The 23,314-nt window shown below is 39.5% G+C and overlaps 1 pseudogene; it reads left to right on the forward strand.

The window, feature by feature from the left end:
* Positions 1 to 640: 640 nt before the first annotated feature.
* On the forward strand, positions 641 to 2,577 carry LOC136392437 (keratin, type I cytoskeletal 18-like; annotated as a pseudogene).
* Positions 2,578 to 23,314: the final 20,737 nt, after the last annotated feature.

The following is a 23,314-nucleotide window of genomic DNA, read 5'->3' on the forward strand; positions in this document are numbered from 1 at the left end:
TTTATTTTCCTAGAAAGGAGAACTAAGTTTCTAACTGTTCATTTAAATTTACTTAAGGAAACAAGCATTTTTTCCCATTATCTTTTGTAATAAAAATTTGTTCTGGTAAATTTTATTATCAATTCAAAAATAATAAGAAACTTTTGAAGAATAAGATAGATAAGTAAAAAGAAGTTAATACAGGTAGCTCTGTAAAAACATACAGACTTATATTTAAATTTGAAGGGCATATTAGTTAGGAATTGAATATCTGCCTATTTCTTCTGATTTTGCTAGAGCCAGACATTAATGTTATTATCTGTAGTGCTTTTCATCTGACATTTTCCAAAGATAAAATGAATGCAAAGCACATTTTATGATGTCTCAAACAGAACAGACAAAATAATAAGGCTAACTTTTTCTTTTTAGGTTTCAATCCAGAATCTTCAAGTGGTGTTACTATTTCCTTGTGGTAAGATAAGCAGGTTTAGAAACTAACTTGTTGCTTACTGGTATGCAATGCATTAGCTATTGTTTCACTATTATGAGTAGTATTCAAGTTAAACATACAAAGTAATTGAGAACAACAGTAGCAGTTTTGAGTATCCATGGTTCTCATTTTATAAATAATGGTAGATTTTTTTTATTTAATGAAGCTCAAATGATTCAAATTCATTCTGTGCCGCTTATTACCTTCATTTACTTAACATCTCTCAGGTTAGATCAGGGGCCTGAACCTGAGTCTCGGCCTCTTGCCTTCCTCCCTGAACAACAGGAGCTTCTCATCACCCACTCCAGCTTCTCCACCAAATACTGCACCCTGGGCTCTGTGCAGTTGCCTAACCATTAGCCCGGCCGGCCAGCCAACAGTAGGGACCGCCGTCTATACAGGCGCTGGGACTCAGGTTCCCGATCTCCACATCCCACTCCACCAGCATCCAGGGTGAAAGAGGAACTAGGAGCCTGGCCATGGGGATCACTGCAGGTCTGAGGGCATCCAGGAAGAGAGGAACAGTATGCGATGCCTGAATGATGGCCTGGCCTCCTTCCTAGAGAGGGTGAGGAGGAGCCTGGAGGCCGATAACTGGAGACTGGAGAGCAAAATCCAAGATGGAGATAAATAGACCCCTGGTCAGAGACTGGGAGCATTACTTCAAGACTATCAAGGGCCTGACCAGGCGATGGCGCAGTGGATAGAGCGTCGGACTGGGATGCGGAAGGACCCAGGTTCGAGACCCCGAGGTCGCCAGCTTGAGCGCGGGCTCATCTGGTGTCAGCAAAAAGCTCACCAGCTTGGATCCAAGGTCACTGACTCCAGCAAGGGGTTACTCAGTCTGCTGAAGGCCTACGGTCAAGGCACATATGAGAAAGCAATCAATGAACAACTAAGGTGTCGCAACGAAAAACTGATGATTGATGCTTCTCATCTCTCTCCGTTCCTGTCTGTCTGTCCCTATCTATTCCTCTCTCTGATTCTCGCACTGTCTCTGAAATAAATAAATAAATATTTTTAAAAAAAATTAAAAAAAAAAAAAACACTATCAAGGATCTGACAGCTCATTTCTTTGTAAGTTCTGTGAATAATGCCCATCTTGCTGTTGATGACTCAGAATCAAGTATGAGACGGAGCTGGCCATGCACCAGTCTACTGAGAGTGATATCCATGGGCTCCAAAAGGTCACCGATGACACCAATATCATGTGGCTACAGCTGAAGACAGAGAGAGATCAAGGCTCTCAGGAGGAGCTGCTCTTCATGAAGAACCACAGGAGGAAGTCAAGTCTACAAAACCAGACTGCCAACTCTGGGTTGACCACGAAGCTGGATGTCCCCAAATCTCAGGACCTCAGTCATCCGGGTGCAGTATGATGAACTAACTTAGAGAACCGAGATGATCTAGACAAGTACTGGTCCCAGCAGACTGAGGAAAGCACCACAGGGGTCACCTCACACACCCCTTAGAATAGAAGCTGCTGAGATGACACAGAGCTGAGGTGTACGATCCAGTCCTTGGAGATTGACCTGGACTCGATGAGAAATCTGAAGGTCAATTGGGAGAACAGCCGGAGGGAGTGGAGACACGCTATGTCATGCAGATGGAACAGCTCAACAGCATCCTGCTGCACTTGGAGTCAGAGCTGGCCCAGAGCCAGGCAGAGGGGCAGCGCAAGGCCCAGGAGTATGAGGCCCTCTGAATATCAAGGTCAAGCTGGAGGCTGAGATCATTATCTACCACCACCTGCTAGAAGAAGGGGAGCACTTTGACCTTGATGATGCTCTGGACAACAGCCACTCCATGTAGTCCATCTACAACTGTTTTTCAACTGCCAGTCCATAAACTGGTCCAGCAGAAATTTCCTGCCTGTCCATAAAAGAGTTTAACTACCCTAATGTTGCATAAAGATTATAGATCCAATGATCATAGTCAAATTTGCTTATGCAAAGGGTGATTTCTACCTTAGCGGTCCCCGAAATAATTCTACTCTCACCAGTTCCCAAGTGTAAAAAGATTGAACAACATTGGTCTACAAGACCACCTGCCAGATTGTGGCTGGCAAAGTGGTGTATGAGGTCAACACCAACATTCTGAGGTGTTAAGGTAACAGAATTGGGATACCCTTGGAGCACATTAGGCAAATAAAGTTCCAAAATCATTGAACATCAAAAAAAAAAGTTTGAATTTCAATTTTCTCATCTGAACAGAATAACTATGTCTATATTGCAATCAAAGTCATCAAATGAAATATTACTTATAAATTGCCTATGTAACAATATTTATAAACAATAGATGTTGACAGAAATGGAAGGTATAACTAAGGATATTTCATGAATCTAGGTTTTAGATCTACCAAAAGTTAAACTCCTTTAAATGAAAAATCACAATTCTTTAAATTATTAAAATATCATTATCTCACTTAAAGATATTAACCAATGGCCTGACAAGGTGGTGGCGCAGTGGATAAAGCATCGAACTGGGATGTGGAGGATCCAGGTTTGAGACCCTGAGCTCGCCAGCTTGAGTGCGGGCTCATCTGGTTTGAGCAAAGCTCACCAGTTTGGACCCAAGGTCGCTGGCTCGAGCAAGGGGTTACTCGGTCTGCTGAAGGGCCTCGGTCAAGGCACATATGAGAAAGCAATCTATGAACAACTAAGGTGTCTCAACAAAAAACTGATGATTGATGCTTCTCATCTCTCTCCGTTCCTATCTGTCCCTGTCTGTTCCTCTCTCTGACTCTCTCTCTGTAAATAAAAAAAATAAAAAAAAGATATTAACCAATGGCCCTGGCTGGCTAGCTCAGCTGGTTAGAGCATTGTCCCGATACACCATGGTTGTGGGTTCAGTCCCCAGTCAGGGCATATATAAGATTCAACTAATAAATGCATAAATAAGTGGAACAACAAATCAATATTTCTTTCTCTCTCTCTTCCTCCCTCCCTTCTTTCCTTCCCCTCTCTCTCTCTAAAAATAAATAAATAACCAATAATCCCTTAATGTCACAAATACCCAGTCAGTATACAAAGTTTTCCAACTTCCAGGAATCTTTTTAAGACAGAAAATAGAAAAAAGTAACCAAAGGGCCATAGAGAATCTTGCAATGACTCAACCAAGTTAAAGTGGGCAGCCATCCATGGTACAGCATATTAAGAGATTTCAAGTGTTGTGTGACTTCTAACTCAAGTGGGCTCCTGTACCCTCCACTGCTATCTATGACATTTCTGTGTCCTCCTACACAATCTACTAAGGACAGTCGCAATACCTGCACACATCTGAACAATCTATGACTAATACTAAGAAGCTACCCAGGATGTTTGCCACTAATTAGTTCCTACTATTTTAGAAGAACATGAAAGCTGCGTGAACTATGGACTATCCTTAAAGTAGAAGACTGAAACATTATAATAAATCAATCCTACTTGAGAAGAAAGAAGAAACAATTGATATCCCAGAGTAAATGATCAATTACCTGAAAAAAGTTGAAATGCAAGTTAATCCCATTCTAGTACACTAAACTTAGTTCCAGTCAAACATTCGAGATTAAATGGCTGTAGGAATCAGGAGGTCAAAGACTTATCTATAATGGGCTACATATCTGAGAAAACATGGATTCAGGATATAATGTAGCACAGAGGGATAAATATTAATAAACTTTCATAAGCTTGAAATCCAAAATGTTAGTACCAAGTGTCAAAGATTTGCCAAGGAAAACTTGAAAAATCTCCTCCCCATCAATCCCAAGAAAATACTTAGTATTTGGTCAGTGTATCAGAATCTACAACTCAAAGAATAGTTAAAACAGTCAAAGATTCTACAAATATGAACTATAGTATATCCACAAACTAGCAAGGAGTTGTTTTTTTGTTTGTTTGTTTTTGGGGGTTTTTTTTTTTTGTATTTTTCTGAAGTTGGAAACGGGGAGGCAGTCAGACAGACTCCCGCAAGCGCCTGACCGGGATCCACCTGGCACACCCACCAGGGGGTGATGCTCTGCCCATCTGGGGTGTCATTCTGTTGCATCAGAGCCATTCTAGCGCCTGGGGCAGAGGCCATGGAGCCATCCTCAGCGCCCAAGCCAACTTTGCTCCAATGGAGCCTCGGCTGCGGGAGGAGAAGAAAGAGACAGAGAAGAAGGAGAGGGGGAGGGGTGGAAAAGCAGATGGGCTCTTCTCCTGTGTGCCCTGGCTGGGAATCGAACCCGGGACTCCTGTACGCCAGGCTGACGCTCTACCACTGAGCCAACCGGCCAGGGCCTAGCAAGGAGTTTTTATATAAACAAATGGACAAGACAATTCGTTGTGTATTCGTTTTTCTGCCAGCATCAACCAACTAGCCAATAATAAAAATATCACCTTATACTGATACAGCAGTTTACTATTTTCAAACAACCTGACATATTTCAAAGCAAAGGACAAGTGACAAAAAGAAATTAAACCAAGGGGCGGGTAGGAATTTTATATTTAAAATACAGACATTAGGAAACTAAACTTTTAAAAGAAGAGAAAACATTGAGAATTCATTATAAATTTTCAATATATAGTTTTCCATTAAAGAGCTTAATTAAAAAATAAAAAATAAATTAAAAAACAACCAAGAGCAACACATTCCAGGAAATAAGTATACAATGAAAAAAGTATGGCCACTTGCAGCTCTGTTTTCCAAAGAAAAAATCTAAGGCTGTTTCTTCAAGTGTGGCTTTAAAAGATATTCGCAATCCTCTTTTTTCTTCCCCCAGAAAGTTCAGGTTCATGCACATACTCATTAGTAACAATGACTCATAATCTACTTAGAGATTTATTTTGATTTAAAAAGCAAATTATCTTTGAGACTGTCAAGCTTGTTGAGCCTTCAAACTTTAAGGTAAAAAAAAAAAAATTTAATTAGAACTTAGTTTACTTGAAACCAGCAGCACACAAAAGCAGCTATTTTTAAGAAGGAATTGGAAGGGAGGAAGAAGGGGAAGAAATGAAGTCTCTGGTCAGCTAAGGACAAACAGAAGGAAAAAGGAAGATGGCAAAAAGTACACTTTGTGTAACTCCTTAAAAACTCACAGATGAAACAGACATAAAACATTAACTAGAATGTCTGGGGATGTCAATAAGGATACCAATACTCTTCCTCAAAACATTCTGAAAATGACACCAGGTGATACAATGACACCAAGTGACATGACGATCTGATAGCCCCTGGGAGTGAATCAACATGGGACAATCCCATGCTGTTGCAGACATTTTTGTTAAGCTATCATCTCTGAAATTAGGAATATTTGCCTCATTGAATATCTGGTGCAGGTGCCTATGACAGACAGTAAAGAAGAATCTCGCCAGTAGCTATTCACTGCTAAAAAGCATGAATGGCCAGAGAAATACTTCTGAGAACATAACTTGAAACAACCATTAGCACTTATAGAAGTTTAAGAGATTCAAACAATCTCAAAGTTAAAAGATCTCATGGAAACCAACTACTCGTAAGTCAGTAAACTACACTCTAGAAGTTCAGGTTCCTCTTTCTCCCTTACAGTGCAAACAGATCAACTGTAGCACAGCACAGCTGTGGAAGAGCTCAATACTGCTACAGTTCCATTACGAAGTAGCATGGCTGTGAAACCGCACAGCTGTGAGGAGGCCCCTCTTGGGCTAGACAGCGCTGCTGCTCCCCTCTGCTCCATGCTGGACTGGTCTGCTCTGCTCTGGTCTAGTGAGACATCTTTGGTGTTTCATCTTCAGTGCTTCAGCTCCAAGCAAGAAAACAGTCTTCATTCTTAGGTGGAAAGGGAAAGTGCACTCTCTGAGCCAGAGGGGAGCTGACTTCTATTGACAGAAGTCCCCCTCCCCTGGCCCCTGATTGGTTTGTCCTCATCCACAGACTCCAAATCCTTACAGTTGATTGGTCCAAAAGGCACTGTCCTGACTGTCAGAATAGAGCGGCTCTGATTGGTTGATGAAGGTGTTGATGGAGTTATTAGCTGCACAGCTCCAATTTTCCAAGGAAAGGCTCAGTCCTATTGGTTGAAATACAATTGCAGGAACCTCTTTATAAGGGCTGGCTCATATCTCAGGCTCACAGTACAGGCAGGCAGTTCAGTGCAGGAAGCAGGCAGCTGAGTGCAGACTTCTCCCTTTAGTACAGTTTGCACGAGAGCCCCCATACAGATATGGTTCCTAGGTTCTGTTTTTTAAATTTGAATCCAATCAGCCATCACGAGTCCCTGGCAGGTAATGCTTTCACAGGGTCTACAGTTATTAGGACAGCTACTGCTTTTGTTAGTGCTCTGGATACAAAGCTGATAGATTTTGAGTTATTTGTGCAATCCTGTTTTTACAAGACCTTTTATTTTTAGTGTGTGATTTATAAAACCACAAGATTTTTGGGAAATACATATTATAGCAAAAACACTGTAAAAATGTTTTAAAACCAATGCCAATATTTACTATCCATGCCTTTATAGACTGCTCTTTCCGTTCTTACTACAGAATAAAATTACTACCATAAAAAACACTAGGCATCTAACACAACAGAATGGCTATGTATGCCCTGCTTGACTCAGCGCCTTCCATGTAAAACAAAAGCTGGGAGTTTCTCAGGCTGTATGTAAGAAAGATGCTAAGCCTGGCTCCTACACTTAACTGGAAATCACTTGAGTTGCTTTAAAAACTACAGGTTCTCCCACCCCCACACAGAGACCAGATCCCAGAATCTGAATTAGAGGTTCTTCTGTTAATCATACTCATCAAACAGCTCAGCTGTATAATAATTAGGCATTTATAGAAGAAAAGACAAGCCCAAAAATTAAGCCCTAAAACGCTATGTTTTTACTTTCTGAAATGATCAATAATTCAAGTAAAAGAAATAGCATTCCTAAATGAAAAGTATTAAAATTGGATAGCCATTTTTAATCCAATAACTCAGAAGTGATCAATTCAGGTATGGAAGGGTTGTTCATTAGCTGTATGTGGTTAATACAAGGCTTGAGTGAAAGAAAAATAGTAACATTACTATGAACTTGAACCTCTACCTAGTTGCCTGGCTTACTGTACAAATAAGGCCTTCACTGTGGGAAACAGAAGCAAAACCATGGTGTTTGTAATTTACACGTGTGTGGGAAGTTGTATTTTCTGGCTTTTTAAATTTTTTTTATTATTAATTTTTAGAGAGAGAGAGGAAGGAAGAAAGAGTAAAACAGAAATATCAATTTGTTGTTCCACTCATTTATGCATTCATTATTTGATTTTTGTATGTGCCATGACTGAGGATCGAACTCACAACCTTGGCATATCAGGACTGAAGTTGTATTTTCTTAGCAGAGAGCTCTGACAATCTGAAAGAAAAAAAAAAATCACCATGTACTCGTAACTTTTTTATTTTGCAATTCTTGGGTCTATGGGGGCAAATTATTTTTATGAAGGCTATACCAATATCATTTTACACTATTGCAAACCATACTGCTTAATTTACATCATTGTAATTTACAGTTATTTCTCCACTGATATTTATTTTAAATGCTTATATGACTACCACAGTAGAATGTTAAAACTACTACAGTACACAACATAGCACAACTATAAACAATCCAAGTGGCAATTAGAGCAAGGTCTGCCGATACAAAATGCCCTACAAAATTCCTTTGCATATTATGTACTTCTATATGTGTGCTTAAATAACACGTACTTAAATATTTGTGACCCAGAATATTTACAAGAAGGTGATGAGATTTTAAATTGGAGACTAAAAAATTGCTCCTTCTCATATAAAGAACAAACCTTATTTGGGCTACCAAATATGACTAATTTAGATCTCAAATTATATTTTCATCTGAACATTACCTAGTTGTGCCCAAAAATATATATTATGTCTTAATATGATTCTATAAATCCCACCAAAAGTTTGTATTTCGTTATAAAACATTTCAAATAAAATACAGTATACTTAAAGAATCTGAGTTTTCATTTGTCTAAGTTTCAAATGTTTTGACTCACTTAGCAGTTCTGCTTGAAACCTGAAGAATACAAATTGAGATATAGGATAATTAAGGTATGTCCCCCAAGCCCTGGCCTGTGGTGCAGTGGATAGAGTATTGGCCCAGAGCACGGAGGTCCCCATTTAATCCCCATAGATCCTAAGGTAGCCAGCTTGATACTGGGGTCACTGGCTCGACCCCAGGGTCACCAGTGCTCATAAGAGGAGCCTGACCAGGGCTCATACGAGGAACAATCATTGAGTGCACAACTAAGTGAAATAATGAGTTGATGCCTCTCTTTCTCTCTTTGCCCCCCTCATCTCTTACTTTCTCTCTCAAATAAATGGAAATATTTTAAAAAAGAAAGAGAGAGAGAGAGAGAGAAAGAAAGAAAGAAAGAAAGAAAGAAAGAAAGAAAGAAAGAAAGAAAGAAAGAAAGAAAAAGGAAGGAAGAAAAAGGAAGGAAGGAAGGAAGGAAGGAAGGAAGGAAGGAAGGAAGGAAGGAAGGAGGGAGGGAGGGAGGGAGGGAGAGAAGAAGGGAGGGAGAGAAGGAGAGAGGGAGGGAGGGAGGGAGGGAAGGAGGGAGGGAGAGAAGAAATGAAGGAAGGAAGGAAGGAAGGGAGGGAGGGAGGGAGGGAGGGAGGGAGGAAGGAAGGAAGGAAGGAAGGAAGGAAGGAAGGAAGGAAGGAAGGAAGGAAGGAAGGAAGGAAGGAAGGAAGGAAGGAAGGAAGGAATGTCCCCCAAGGTGTTAGCATAGGCAGTTAGCTAGTTATTAAGGGGAAAACAAGGTAATCAAATGAAGGAGTCAAGATATTAAAGTTAATAAAACTGGAGGACCTGCTTCAATAGGAAGCTGCAATAACCCATTTTAGCTTAATTTGCTAAAAGGCTGAAAACATTCATAGGCCCAACTGCACATTTCAGGAATGCACTGTGCCCTCAGAAGTCTACTGTACCCTTTGCCCTCCAGACTCAGGTGTGGGAGGAGTTTCCCCAAGGCACTTCCTTCTGGTACTGGGGGCAAGCAAGAAGGAAAATTCTTCCATTTTAGGACATGTACAATGGAAGTCAAAACTGGACAGGGAGCATGAAATACTGGAAGGTCCAGAAACTAATTGGTTAGCTTAAAAGGTAAGCTAGTTCTTCCCAGCCCCCTCCCAAATATGTAAACACAGGCTTAACAGAGATCTGGCCTTTTGCCCTTTTTGCCCTTCTCTCCACATTCCTGCAGAGGAAAACATGCTAGCCATGTTTGCAGCCATGCTACATGGGCTGACAGCCAGACCATCTCCCAGTACAAGCTTTGAGCAGTTCCTGGACTAGACTATGGCACAGAATATCTGGGCTTTAATCTTTATACTGGGCAGGCCCTAGCCAGTTGGCTCAGTGGTAGAGAATCAGCCTGGTGTGTGGATGTCCCAGATTTGATTTCCAGTCAAGGAACACAGGAGAAGCTCCCATCTGCTTCTCCCCCTTGCCCTCTCTTGCTTCTCTCTCTCTTTCTTTCTCTCATTCATCTCCTCCTGCAGTCATGGCTTGACTGGAGCGAGTCGGCCCCAGTTGCAGAGGATGGCTCCATGGCTTCTGCCTCAGGCACTAAGAGCTTGGTTGCTGAACAACAGAGCAACGCTCCATACTGGCAGAGTATCACCTAGTGGGCTTGCTGGGTGGATCCTGGTCTGGGCGTTTATGGAAGTCCGTCTCTCTGCCTCCCTTCCTCTCACACATCTTTACAATGGGCATACTGAAGACAAGACTAGACTTTTTCTTTGGCGAGACAGAGGGAGATGAGACTTTGGGAACCTGTAAGCAACCTATTTCAACTGCAAAAACCTAAGCTTCTCCAATATCAAAGGCACTAGCATGCTGCTATGCTCAAGGAAACACATTTCATTGAAAGTACAAAATCGCCTGACCTGTGGTGGCGCAGTGGATAAAGTGTCGACCTGGAAATGCTGAGGTCGCCGGTTCGAAACCCTGGGCTTGCCTGGTCAAGGCACATATGGGAGTTGATGCTTCCAGCTCCTCCCCCTTCTCTCTCCTCTCTGTCTCTCCTCTCTCTCTCTCTCTCTCTCTCTCTCTCTCTCTCTCTGTCTTTCCCTCTCCTCTCTAAAAATGAATAAATAAAAAAAATAAAATAAAATAAAATAAAAATAAAAATAAATACCTGACTGATAAAAAAAAAAAAAAAAAAAAAAAAAGGAAAGTACAAAATCATTGCCTCAGCTAAACCAGAACAATACCCTAGGAGATATTTTATCTGACACAAAGGATGTAGTTTACCACCTATAGTACCTAAATTTTAATCCTCCAATTTGTCAGGATTACTTGCCAAAGGCAAATGACAACATGTAATATGTACTAAAATTTCCTGCAACCAGCAGTGAGTGATATGATAGTAAAGGAGAAAAATGACTGATCCAAGAGTACAAGATGTCATCACAGCATCATCAGAACCCTAACAGATTCCAAAACGTGTCAAAAATACTGCGCCTTATCTCACCTGCATTAAATGAATTCTGCATTATTGAAACATAAATATTAGACTAAAGCTCCTAAAAATATGACAGTTCCCTTAACTGAATTAAAATTTATGTTGCAGATATTTTTAATAGTGCCACATTTTCATAATGCTACATAAGCCATTCAAAAAGATTTCTTTCAAGTACAATATGGTGCTCAATGAGAGCCAAAATGATGAATCTTACATGAAGACAAAATCCAGATAAGATGAGGCACTAAAGGAGAGCAGAAAGACTTAGACAATGAGACTATTTACTCTAGTTTTGTGGGAGAAAGGTGCGTATGTGATTTACATGATTTTAAATAAAAATTATAAAAATCTTGATGGTAAGAACGTCTCCATTTACCTTATCTTGTCCACGCTTGTTCAAGAAGTAATTTTTAAAAGAGAATTACAGCAGCACCCTTCCCAAAAACCCCATAACCCATCTAACCATGAGAAAGACAAACTCAAACTGAAGGGCATTCTGAAAAATAACCTACCAATACAAGTCAAAACTATGGAGCCTGACCAGGTGGTGGCGCAGTGGATAGAGTGTCGAACTGGGATGCAAAAGACCCAGGTTCGATACCCTGAGGTCGTCAGCTTAAGCATGGACTCCTCTGGCTTGAGCACAGGCTCATCAGCTTGAGCGTGGGGTCGCTGGCTTGAGCATGGGATCATAGACATGACCCCATGGTCACTGGCTTGAAGCCAAGGTCACTGGCTTGAAGTCTAAGGTCGCTGGCTTGAGCAAGGGGTCACTCGCTCTGCTGTAGCCTCCCAGTCAAGGCACATATGAGAAAACAATCTATAAACAACTAAGATGCCGCAACAAAGAACTGATGCTTCTTATCTCTCTCCCTTCCCACTGTCTGTCTCTATCTGTCCCTCTCTCTGACTCTCTCTCTGACTCTGTCAAAAACAAACACACACACAAACAAAAAAACAAAAAAAAACTATGGAGGTCATCAAAATGATAGAAAGTCTGAGAAACTTTCACAAACACAAACAGTCCAAGGAGAAATAATGACTAAAGGTAATTGGTACCCTGGAATGGAAAACAACAACAACAACAACATTAGGTAGAAACTAAAGATTCAAATAAAGTGTAGACCTTAGATAATAACTATGTATCACTATTGGTTCATTACATGTAACAAATGTACCATACTAACGCGATGTGTTCTCTGTACTATCTGAATTCCATCACTAAAAGTGATTGAAAACGCTACTCAAACTGGATTAAACATAAAATAATTGGCTCATATAACTGAAAATACTTAAGGGTTGGTCTTATCAATATTTAAGCAAAGATTCAGAGGGTTCAAATGGCTTCAGAAAAGTGTCTCTCCATTTGTAAGCCTTGCTCTGCTCTCCAGACACTGGCTATAGTCTTAGATTTCATGTACAGACAGAATGGCTATATTTGTTTTAAAAATGCAAGTTTGTTACAAAGTGACTGATATACTAGGGGACAATTTGAACATAGCATGAATTTTGCATTTGCTTATTATGCATGATTTCATCTGCTGAAAGCAGCAGATTGGGAATCAATAAATTTTTTTGCACAGGGCTAGATAGTAAACATTTTATGGTCTGTGTTACAAATACTCAGCTATGCCTTTGTGGAAGGAAAGCAGCCAGAACAATAGTAAATAAGCCAGCAGAATGTTTTCCAATAAAACTTTATTTAAAGTAAGCAGTCTCTTCAGTTGTTGATCAGATACTAAGTGGACGCAGAAAACTGCACCCAGCTAAACCAAGCCACTTAGGATTACCCAGAATGCACTCAAACAATGAGCCAGTCATCTACATATGGTGTTATGACTTGCCATCCAATTTCTGATCAGCCTCTTTCAATCACTTTATAACTCACAAGCTGCAGCCCTTTGTAACCACAGGGTGGCCACGGTCCCCACCCTCTTCTCTTATGGGAGCCATAAGAGGTTGTTTAACTGGGTCAACTGAGATTTCTTACCTACTTCTGAACCAATCATTGTACCCAAAAAAGTTGACTGTGATGACTGGCGTGGACATTCCTGCAACAGGAAGATGGAGTCCCTACTTTGTCCCTGAGGAACCAAGACTAGGGTAGGGTGGGAAAAGATTTCCAAACAAAAGTCAAAGGAGAAAAAGAAGGACAGGGACCGTATTTTACCTGGTACTCAACTGAGAAATACATCTATTGATATTTCATTGCTGTGAAAACACTAAAGAGAATTTAGTGACGACAGCATAATTTTATTCTGTTTATAGTAAATTTAAAGGGTTATCAAGGCTACTTTTAATTAGGCATTACTTTCACCTTGCCTAATGACTTCAGAACTAATTCATGAATTAAAGGCACTCATGGACATTAAAATAAGCAATCACAAAATTTTCAAAGACTATATTCTCAGAGCTTTTAAAAACACTATACCTTGCTTAAGTCCTTGCTTAACTCCAATCAATTAAATAGTTCCTTTCATAAATATATTGATTTTAAGTCAATATGAAGTTCTTCTTAACAATTACCTCCCTTTATGAACTCCACTCAAATTATATATATAAAAAAAATTACTTCCCTGAACTCACCAATTTTTTTGCAACACTATGTCTTTCTTTGTTTGAACTGATTAGTCTTTCATTCATTTGCTTGGTAAAATTGCTTTTGGAAATAGATACACATAAATACACACATACAAAGATTTTATCATGTTAAAGCAAATAATCATCTATTTTATCAAGAATAAATGTAGCCTGACCAGGCGGTGGCGCAGTGGATAGAGCATCAGACTGGGATGCAGAGGACCCAGGTTCAAGACCCCGAGGTCTCCAGCTTGAGCTCAGGCTCATCTGGTTTGAGCAAAAAGCCCACTAGCTTGAACCCAAGGTCACTGGCTCCAGCAAGGGGTTACTCAGTCTGCTGAAGGCCCACGGTCAAGGCACATATGAGAAAGCAATCAATGAACAACTAAGGTGTTGCAACGTGCAATGAAAAACTAATGATTGATGCTTCTCATCTCTCTCTGTTCCTATCTGTCTGTCCCTGTCTATCCCTCTCTCTGACTCACTCTCTGTCTCTGTAAAAAAAAAAAAAAATTAAAAAAAAAGAAAAAAGAAATGAGTGTATATATACAATGGAATACTACTCAGCCATAAAAAAAGATGAAATACTACATTTCATCTTTTGAAATACATTTGCAACAACAGGGATAAATCCTTGGGTTATAATAAATAAAGTAAGTCATAGGAAAAAGGATTTTAAAAAATTTAATTTAAACTTCCAGTCTTACTTAAGTCTCCCTTTGTTCTCTGGATATATTTTCCTATTTTCTCTCTCCTTAAATTAGAAAGATTTATTCTAATTCTTTCTTGTTCATTAATATGTATCTTTAATACAATCAATCTTCCTACCTATACAGTTTTAGCTAAATCCCTTAGGTTTTAATGTATTTTATTTTCATTGTCATTTTCTATATTTTTTACTTCCTCTCTAACCCAGAAATTAAAGAATTTTAATTTTTATGTGATAGTATTTTTGCATTTTGAATTTTTTAAATCTAGTTAACTTCTATATTTATTATAAGTGATCAGGAACATTGCCTCAACTATTTTTATTTTGGGGTTCTTCTTGGGTGTTGTTTTTTTTTTGACAGAGACAGAGAGAGAGTCAGAAAGAGGAACAGATAGGGACAGATAAGAAGGGAGAGAGATGAGAAGTGTCAATTCTTCGTTGCAGCTCCTTAGTTGTTCATTGATTGCATTCTCATATGTGCCTTGATAGGGGGGCTATAGCAGAGCGAGTGACCCCTTGCTGAAGCCAGCGACCTTTGGTCTCAAGCTAGTGACCATGGGGTCATATCTATGATCCCACGCTCAGGCAGGTGAGCCCGTGATCAAGCTGGCGAGTCCACACTCAAGCTGGCAACATCGGGGTTTCAAACCTGGATCCTCCACATCCCAGTTCAACACTCTTATCCACTGCGCCACAGACTGGTCAGGCCTTCTTGGGTGTTTACTAATGCCCAATATATGACCAGTTTCTTTTTGTTTTGGGTTTTGGTGGGTTTTTTTTGTATTTTTCCGAAGCTAGAAGTGGGAGGCAGTCAGACAGACTGTCGCATGCGCAAGACCGGGATCCACCCGGCATACCCACCAGGGGGCGATGCTCGGCCCCTCTGGAGCATTGCTCAGCTCTGGTGGAGCCATTCTAGTGCCTGAGGCGGGGGCCATGGAGCCATCCTCAGCACCCAGGCCAAGTTTGCTCCAATGGAGCCTTGGCTGCGGGAGGGGTAGAGAGAGACAGAGAGAAGGGAGAGGGGGAGGGGTGGAGAAGCAGATGGGCGCTTCTCCTGTGCGCCCTGGCCGGGAATTGAACCCCACACCTCCACACACCAGGCCGACGCTCTACTGCTAAGCCAACCAGCCAGGGTCCAGTTGTTTATTTTTAATGTTCTAAGAGAACATAAAAAGGTATGTTCTGTTTTGTTTTGTTTTTAGAAAGAGACAGACAGAAATGGAGAGAGATATGAGAAGCCTCAACTCCAAGTTGCATCACTTGAGTTCTTCATGGATTGCTTCTCATATGTGCCTTGACTGGGGGTTCCTACTGAGCCAGTGACCCTGGACTCAAGATAGCAACCTTGAGTTCAAGGCAGTAAAGTTGGATCATGTTGATGATCCCGTGCTCCAGCCAGTGACTGCAGCTCAAACTGGCAAGCTCACGCTCAAGCCAGCAACCTGGTTTCGAACCTGGGACCTCAGGGTCCTAGGAGAACACTCTATCTACTGCACTACCACCAATCAGGTAAGGTATGTTCTTATTTTAGAATATCAAGTTCAATCTAATTAGATTTATATTATATTGTTTTCTTAAATCTTTATTATTTCTACTGTTATTTCCAACACGTTTCTATTTCTCCTTATCTCCTATAGTTCTGACTTTGTTTTCAAAGGCTGTTAGTTGATATATAAATAATCAATACACACCCTTTATTATTGTTAACCTTTTTTTCCTCTTTTAATCCTTTCTTTCGTGAATTCAACCCTGCCTGATATCAAAACCTATATTCTTTCTCTGGTAGCTCTGCTTCAAGTAGCCCAGAACACTTTCTCCTATACTCTGAAAGCAAAGCTGCCATGAGAAAGTAACACTATTCCCTATATGAGGTCAATGAAGACACCGATGTGACAGCGGCACAATATAGGCACCATTACAACCATGCCATAGCAAAGGTGCTGCTTTGCCAAATTAACACTGCGTAAGAGCTAACAAAATGTTAAATCCTGAGCACCGGTAATGCAGTATAAAAGACGTCTCCCATCTATGAATGTTTTCTAAAGCTATCTTCTTTTATAACACATATACCCTGCAATTTATATGTCATGAATCACATAACAATTGCCTCTGAGATGTCTGTCTTCACTAAAAATATATTGTATACTCAGAAAAAAAAAGACATTTCAGTACTATCTATATTCCATTTCTGACCTCTGAATAATTTTAATTTTAAAAAAGATTGTATAGTCCTCAAGGATTATCCTGACCTTTTAAATAAACAGTACTGACAGAGAAACAGGCATATACTTAACAGCCTTGCCCAGCGGTTAAAAGCACTCCTTTGGGAGTCAACCCTGAGCTCTAATCCCCAGCCTTTGTTATTACCAGGGGACCCAGGGCAAGCTATTTAACTTAAGCCTCAATTTCCTGGTGTACAAAATAGAATTAAAGCAGAATTAAATGTGACAATGTATATAACATACATGACGAAATACCTACTACACAGTAAGTGTTTATAAATTGTTTCTGTGCAGACTCTGACTTACATCTACTTTAAAGTGTGCCAACATTTAAGAGGCATTCAGTTTATGTCAATTCAAATTCTGATTCATATCATTACATGACTTTAAATACACTATGAAAGGATTAAATATGTTAAATACTATCTACTTAGATAGCTGTTACTGAAAATACAGACAATCTTATCCATGGTATCTCTCATTGCTAAAGAATGAATTACAAACTTCCTTATGTGGTATACGTGACCTTGATATATCTTTAGTATTGCAGCATCTTCTGTCAATCAGCCATAGCAACTGTTTATACTTCTCCACCTATACCACACTGTTCCAAGTTCTTTACAGAGGTGTTTCCCTATACCTTTAATGTACTCCATCCTCCATCACAACTATGCCCGCACACCCCACCCTCCCACGCCTGACAAAACTACTTGTCCTTCTAAATTAACTCATATCACCTCCTTTAAGAGGTCTTGCCTGATCTCTACAGATATAAATTTATATAAATATAATTGGTGATAAAAGACAATAAAAGGAGGCAAGAGAAATGAGATAGAAAAGATAAGGAAAAATACACATAAAAAAAGAGAGAGTGGGAGAGAAAAGACCTGAGGAAAAGATTTCCTGAAGGCATGCATGTCAAGTACAATAGGAACCCTCACCTAATGCCAAATAATGCCAATAAAAACTATTCAGGTTTACAATTCCCAGGCATTAAAAAGGGAAGACCTAATAATAACACAAAGTGGGTACTGCAGGTTGGATTCTCCAGGAAGCAGACTCTGACATATCAGCACATAGAATGTTCAATGGGAAGCACCAGGGGATCACTATGGTGAGACGGAGAGACTCTGATTAAGCAAAGGGAAAAGGTGACCTGCATTGCTGATCAATAAGAGCTGCCACCACCAAGCCCCTGGGAAGCACTGACATGGCCCTTCAGAATCAAGGAGGGACAGGAGGAACAGCCTATATCAGCCAGTCTTTGGGCCACACTGGCAAGTGGTACTAAATTCACAGACACAGTCCAATTAGATTTGAAACTCAGATTATAATCTTGAGAATTTGATAGCTGATTTTTTTAAATTATTTTTGTCTTTTAGTTGTGGCATTCAAGTAGAAATAGCTTGATTTTTAAAGCTGTACATTTTTTCTACCAGAAATAAATGCAAATTTCAGTTACATATACATAGAAATACATAAACAAAAATTGTATTCTCACACTTTATCCATGTTTAGATAATTGTAATTATCAAATATAAAAATGGTTAAATATTTACAAACAAAGCATACCTTTCCTTCTGCTCTTAGTGTTTTATTGAGTTCAAGTTGAGACACCTTTCCTGTAACTTTTCTAGTATTCCTGTCCTCCAAATGATAAACAAGAATGTTTAAACCTGTTTTTCAGCTAAATGTTTCTGAGGTCTGTTATGCAATCTACGCTTCACACAGCAAGAACAAAAGAGTAGAGAATTCACATTTCACACACCAGCAGAAGTCACGATCTTAGGCAATTCTGTAATACTAGCCAGCCAAAACACGATTCTTCTGGCCCAGAAATATCATTTCTCTGGTAATTTTCAAATGTTTCCAATATTTTGATAGACAACTTCAATAACATTAATATATTATTTATAAAAGAATATTACTAAGACTTGCCTCAACTTTCTGAAGTCAAATCACAACTTTATGTTTCTGCCACACTATTGATGTTCTGTCTCCCAGAGTGAAAAGGAATGATTGAGACATGTTCCTACTTACAAATAAGAAGTACCAGCCCTGGCCGGTTGGCTCAGCGGTAGAGCGTCGGCCTGGCGTGCGGGGGACCCGGGTTCGATTCCCAGCCAGGGCACACAGGAGAGGCGCCCATTTGCTTTTCCACCCCCCCCCTCCTTCCTCTCTGTCTCTCTCTTCCCCTCCCGCAGCCAAGGCTCCATTGGAGCAAAGATGGCCCGGGCACTGGGGATGGCTCCATGGCCTCTGCCCCAGGCACTAGAGTGGCTCTGGTCGCAGCATCGCCCCCTGGTGGGCATGCCAGGTGGATCCCAGTCGGGCGCATGCAGGAGTCTGTCTGTCTCTCCCCATTTCCAGCTTCAAAAAAAAAAAAAAAAAAAAAAGAAGTACCTAAAATTCAGAGATTATTCATATGCACTTTCACACACACAGTGCTCATTCTCAACCCCATACAATTCAGTCCATTTCAAAGAGGAATCCATAACCACCTTGTCATTAAGAAAAGAACCTGGTCATCCCATTTCCAAAAGCAGCTTTTTATCCTAAAACTCATGGGCAAAAAGTGAAAAGGAATTATACTCTGAGGAAATATGGTGTTTGTAATTACAGTATTTTGCATAAATTGCTTAAGAAAACTAGAGCAGCCACACAGATCATTTGACAATGAATACCTTTTCCTTTAACAGGAACACTTTCTAGAAGGCATTAACATTTTAAAAACCAGACTATAAAATGAGATGACGTGCCTTAAGTCCCCACACAATATGTCTCTTCACCACTGAGTGTCCAGAAAGCAGAGGAAAAGATACAAGTACTGGGGTTGAATGTAAGGAAAAGAAAGGGTCTGTGTGTGACATAGGATTGGGAAAAAAAGAGAACTGTGATTGAGGTCAACAATAAAGATTTGTGAATAAATTAGTAAGAGAAAAAAAGAAAACAATTACTTTAGGCTCGGTGCAATAACATAACAGACAACAAAAGGCCACCTTTCACTTCTAGACAAAACTAAAAAACTGTCACTTTTATCAGGAGGTGTGGGGAAAAGAGCTTTGTGAGACTTGCTCACTGGTTTCCCAGTTGCAAGCACTTTGCACAATAAGTGCTCAATTTACACAAAAGTAAAAAAGGTTGTGAGTTACTGCATCATTTACCCTACAACAAAAAAGCAGGAAAGAAAAAAGTAAAAACTTAAGCCATATGTTGTTTACATAATGCTAAACTGCTTAGGTCACTTTTTGAATTTATGAAAATCTAAATGTATTTTTAAAGAACACAATTGTATTAATTTCCTACTTTTGCCAAATATAAGCTCCTAATCATAATATTCCTTTGACTTAAATTGGACGTTATTTTAAACTAGTCATCACCTTACTCATACTTAGAAAAGTATGTACTGATAGAAGACCTTAGGAAATCAATGTAAATAAACAGATGACAATTATTGGTAATTAAGGTGTCATTCACTTGGAATAAATATATGGAAAGAATATTACTTTAAAATTTTTTCTGCCCTGGCCGGTTGGCTCAGTGATAGAGCGTTGGCCTGGCGTGCGGAAGTCCAGGGTTCAATTCCCGGCCAGGGCACACAGGAGAGGCGCCCATCTGCTTCTCCACCCCTCCCCCTCTCCTTCCTCTCTGTCTCTCTCTTCTCCTCCTGCAGCCGAGGCTCCATTGGAGCAAAAAGATGGCCCGGGCGCTGGGGATGGCTCCTTGGCCTCTGCCCCAGGCGCTAGATTGGCTCTGGTCGCGGCAGAGCAACGCCCCGAATGGGCAGAGCATTGCCCCCTGGTGGGTGTGCTGGGTGTATCCTGGTCAGGCGCATGCGGGAGTCTGTCTGACTGCCTCCCGTTTCCAGCTTCAGAAAAAAAAATCCAAAAAATAAAAATAAAAAAATAAAATTTTTTCTTAAATTATATTTATAGTAATTTAATTTGTACATTTTTAAGAGAACTTTTTCCTAATTGAACTTTATACTATTGACTAAAGTGTCCAACACTCTTAATTACTAATATTATTTTTACATTGGATAATGATAAAATCTACCCCTCCAACCTCCACAATACAACCTCAACGACTGCTGCATTAACTACCAATGGAAAATTGGAGGTCTGTAAAGACAGAAAGGACATAAAAGGTAGTGTAGTGAAGAGGCTATCAGCAAGGTTTGGGGCCACTGCAAAAGAACCATATGTGAATCCCTTAAAATGTCAATAATTTTTGCCTAAGTTACTCAAAGATTTTCATTTTTATCACCTTCACTAGACCAGTCTGCATATTAACAGATATACATATATATGTAACATTAATGTGGACAAATAAGCAACAAAAATATTTTAAGCTATTGAATAAATGTCATGCTAGCTGCTAATAAAGAATTAGAACATCAGGTGGCAGTCTTGTAAAAGAAATAATTATTGTAAGATAAAGGCTGAGAACACGAACCTAAAATTTAACATTATACTGCTTGGCCAATCCAGATTATTTTATAAAACATACTTAAAAAGAAACTACTTTTTTTTTTTTTTCAAATCCACAATCCATATCATTAAGGAGATGCTTCAGATGCTACTGAAAAATACAATTGTTTTGGACCTGAATAAAAGTGTTCACTCTCCTTACTCTCTCCCATTTGAGTTTACAGTGAAAATCCAACTAAAACGTAATGAATGATGCAACTGTCTGTATTCCATAACATACTTGCTGGTTTATTCTGGGTTTTTTTTTTTTTAATTGGTTACAAACATCTTAAAGAAAAGCATTTTTGTTGGAATATTACAGGAAGGTAAACAACTGTTTAAAGTAAGGCATTCTTGTCCTCTACAAGCTAAATTTGAGACATCAAATTAAACTAGAAAATACTTTTAACATAATATTCCTCATGAGTAGTATTTCACATGTGTGTGCCTGAGTAAAACTTTTCTAAAAATAAGATTAAACTATCTTTAAACTAAATGATTTCAAAAGAAACTATATCAAATACATTTCAAATCAATTCAATGATTGACTAACTTGTAAAAGAATCTATCAAATACGAGCCTAAAATTTAATACAATAATCAGTACTATAACAGAATAATGTTTCATAGTTATACAGTACATAAATACTTAATGGTTCTTGTGCAGGTATTTACTATTGAATTGATGTTGTTTCATATTAAGACATCCTCCCCTATTTTTGACAGCTATTAAACATGCAGCTAACAATTATTTTTTCTGGTTATAGATAAACCACAGTAGAAAAGTATTTTTTTGTTAAATTAAATACACTAACAAGCAGCAGTTCAAAGTAAATGCAAAATAACTGAAATATACTTCCATTGTCAAATATAAGCATATTATACTATCTGCAAGCCAAATACATATAACTTTCCGTTTTAAAAAGGTCCTTATTTTGATAAAGATAGAATAGTTTGTCTTTCTTCATCAATTATGTATCTCCAACTGGTTAAGAACCATCACTTGTTATAAGAGAAGTACTTGTAAGGTAAAAGAGTAACTACAGACATACATCCAGTGGTGGGATTCAGCCGGTTCACACCAGTTTGGCAGAACCAATAACTAATTTTTTGTTGAGCTTGATGAAGGTATGTGGTTTTTTTATACTTAAAACGGTCATTAGGGCAAAGAACTAGTTGTTAAATTACTTGAATCCCACCACTGCATACATATAATGAAGGGATATAAAGGTTTGGCCCAGACACCCCAACTCCCAACTAGAGACAACTCTGAAGAGCCATGCCATTTCAGAACCCCCTGTAGCCTCGGCTTTTCTCCCATCCAAGAACTAACCAGGCCGACCCTGCTTAGCTTCTGAGATCAGACAAGATCTCTCAGGCTTTTCTTAAGATTTCATCACAGCCCAACCTTTTCTACCAATTTCTTTCCTCCCATTCTTTTTCTTCCCCTCCCTTCCACAGGTGTTGGAACCAATAATATCCTAATAAACTTTCTTCACATTAAGCTGTCACATTGAGTCTGCACTAGCAACAGAAAGCAAGCAAAATTATCAAGATTCAGCCATTTAAAAACACAACCACACTCATGAGTGAGATCCATACTGCTAAGCTTCTCCCCTGAGAGCACAACACATTTCCACAGTGTGGGGGAATGCCTAGAGTTCAAGCAGAAAGCCACAATCTTATTTTTTAGAAATGTCAAATGAGAGTTTAAAGTCACCAAAGTGAGGGTAAATTTGAGGGTAGAAATCCCAGGAGGAGGAGCACTACAGAGGAAACCTGCACTCTAAAATAAGCTCATCTCCAATCCTCTGAACCCATGTGCATGCACGAGAGACTCCATGGAGCCCAGTGGACAGCAATAGCTGGAAGGATGCGAGTCTGGGCAGGTATCTCAGCTGTTGCCCACAACAGGGAAAACAGAATTTTCTATTTGAGCCAAGCCAGGTTAAACTGCTGGGTAAAGACCTCAGCTTTACAATGCATACCTGAAAAGTAAGGAGTATGGCTCTGAATTAAGGAGTTACCGTGCACTAGAGCAAAACCAACCCACCCTTGACATAGTAGAAAACCAAGGGTACCAAATGTTTAATATGATCAGCCAATAATTTAACTGTCTACTAGAAGCAAAATTAACAGAAAGATAACAGAAGATAGACTCTCTACAATGCATCCATAAGGATGAGTATAAAAGAAATAAAAAATTACTAGGCCATGGTAAAGAGAAAAAACTGACAATAGCAACAAACCATGCAATGACCCAGATACTGCAATTAGCAGGTAGTTTAAATATAGACTTAACGCTCTAAATAAAATGCAGATATTGCCAGACTGGATAAAAAAGTGTAGACCTTGAGAAAAAAGATATCTACTAAGAAGTGATCCTGGTAGCTAACTGGGCTCAGA

Source organism: Saccopteryx leptura, chromosome 2, assembly GCF_036850995.1.
Source record: "Saccopteryx leptura isolate mSacLep1 chromosome 2, mSacLep1_pri_phased_curated, whole genome shotgun sequence".
Taxonomy (NCBI): Eukaryota; Metazoa; Chordata; class Mammalia; order Chiroptera; family Emballonuridae; genus Saccopteryx; species Saccopteryx leptura.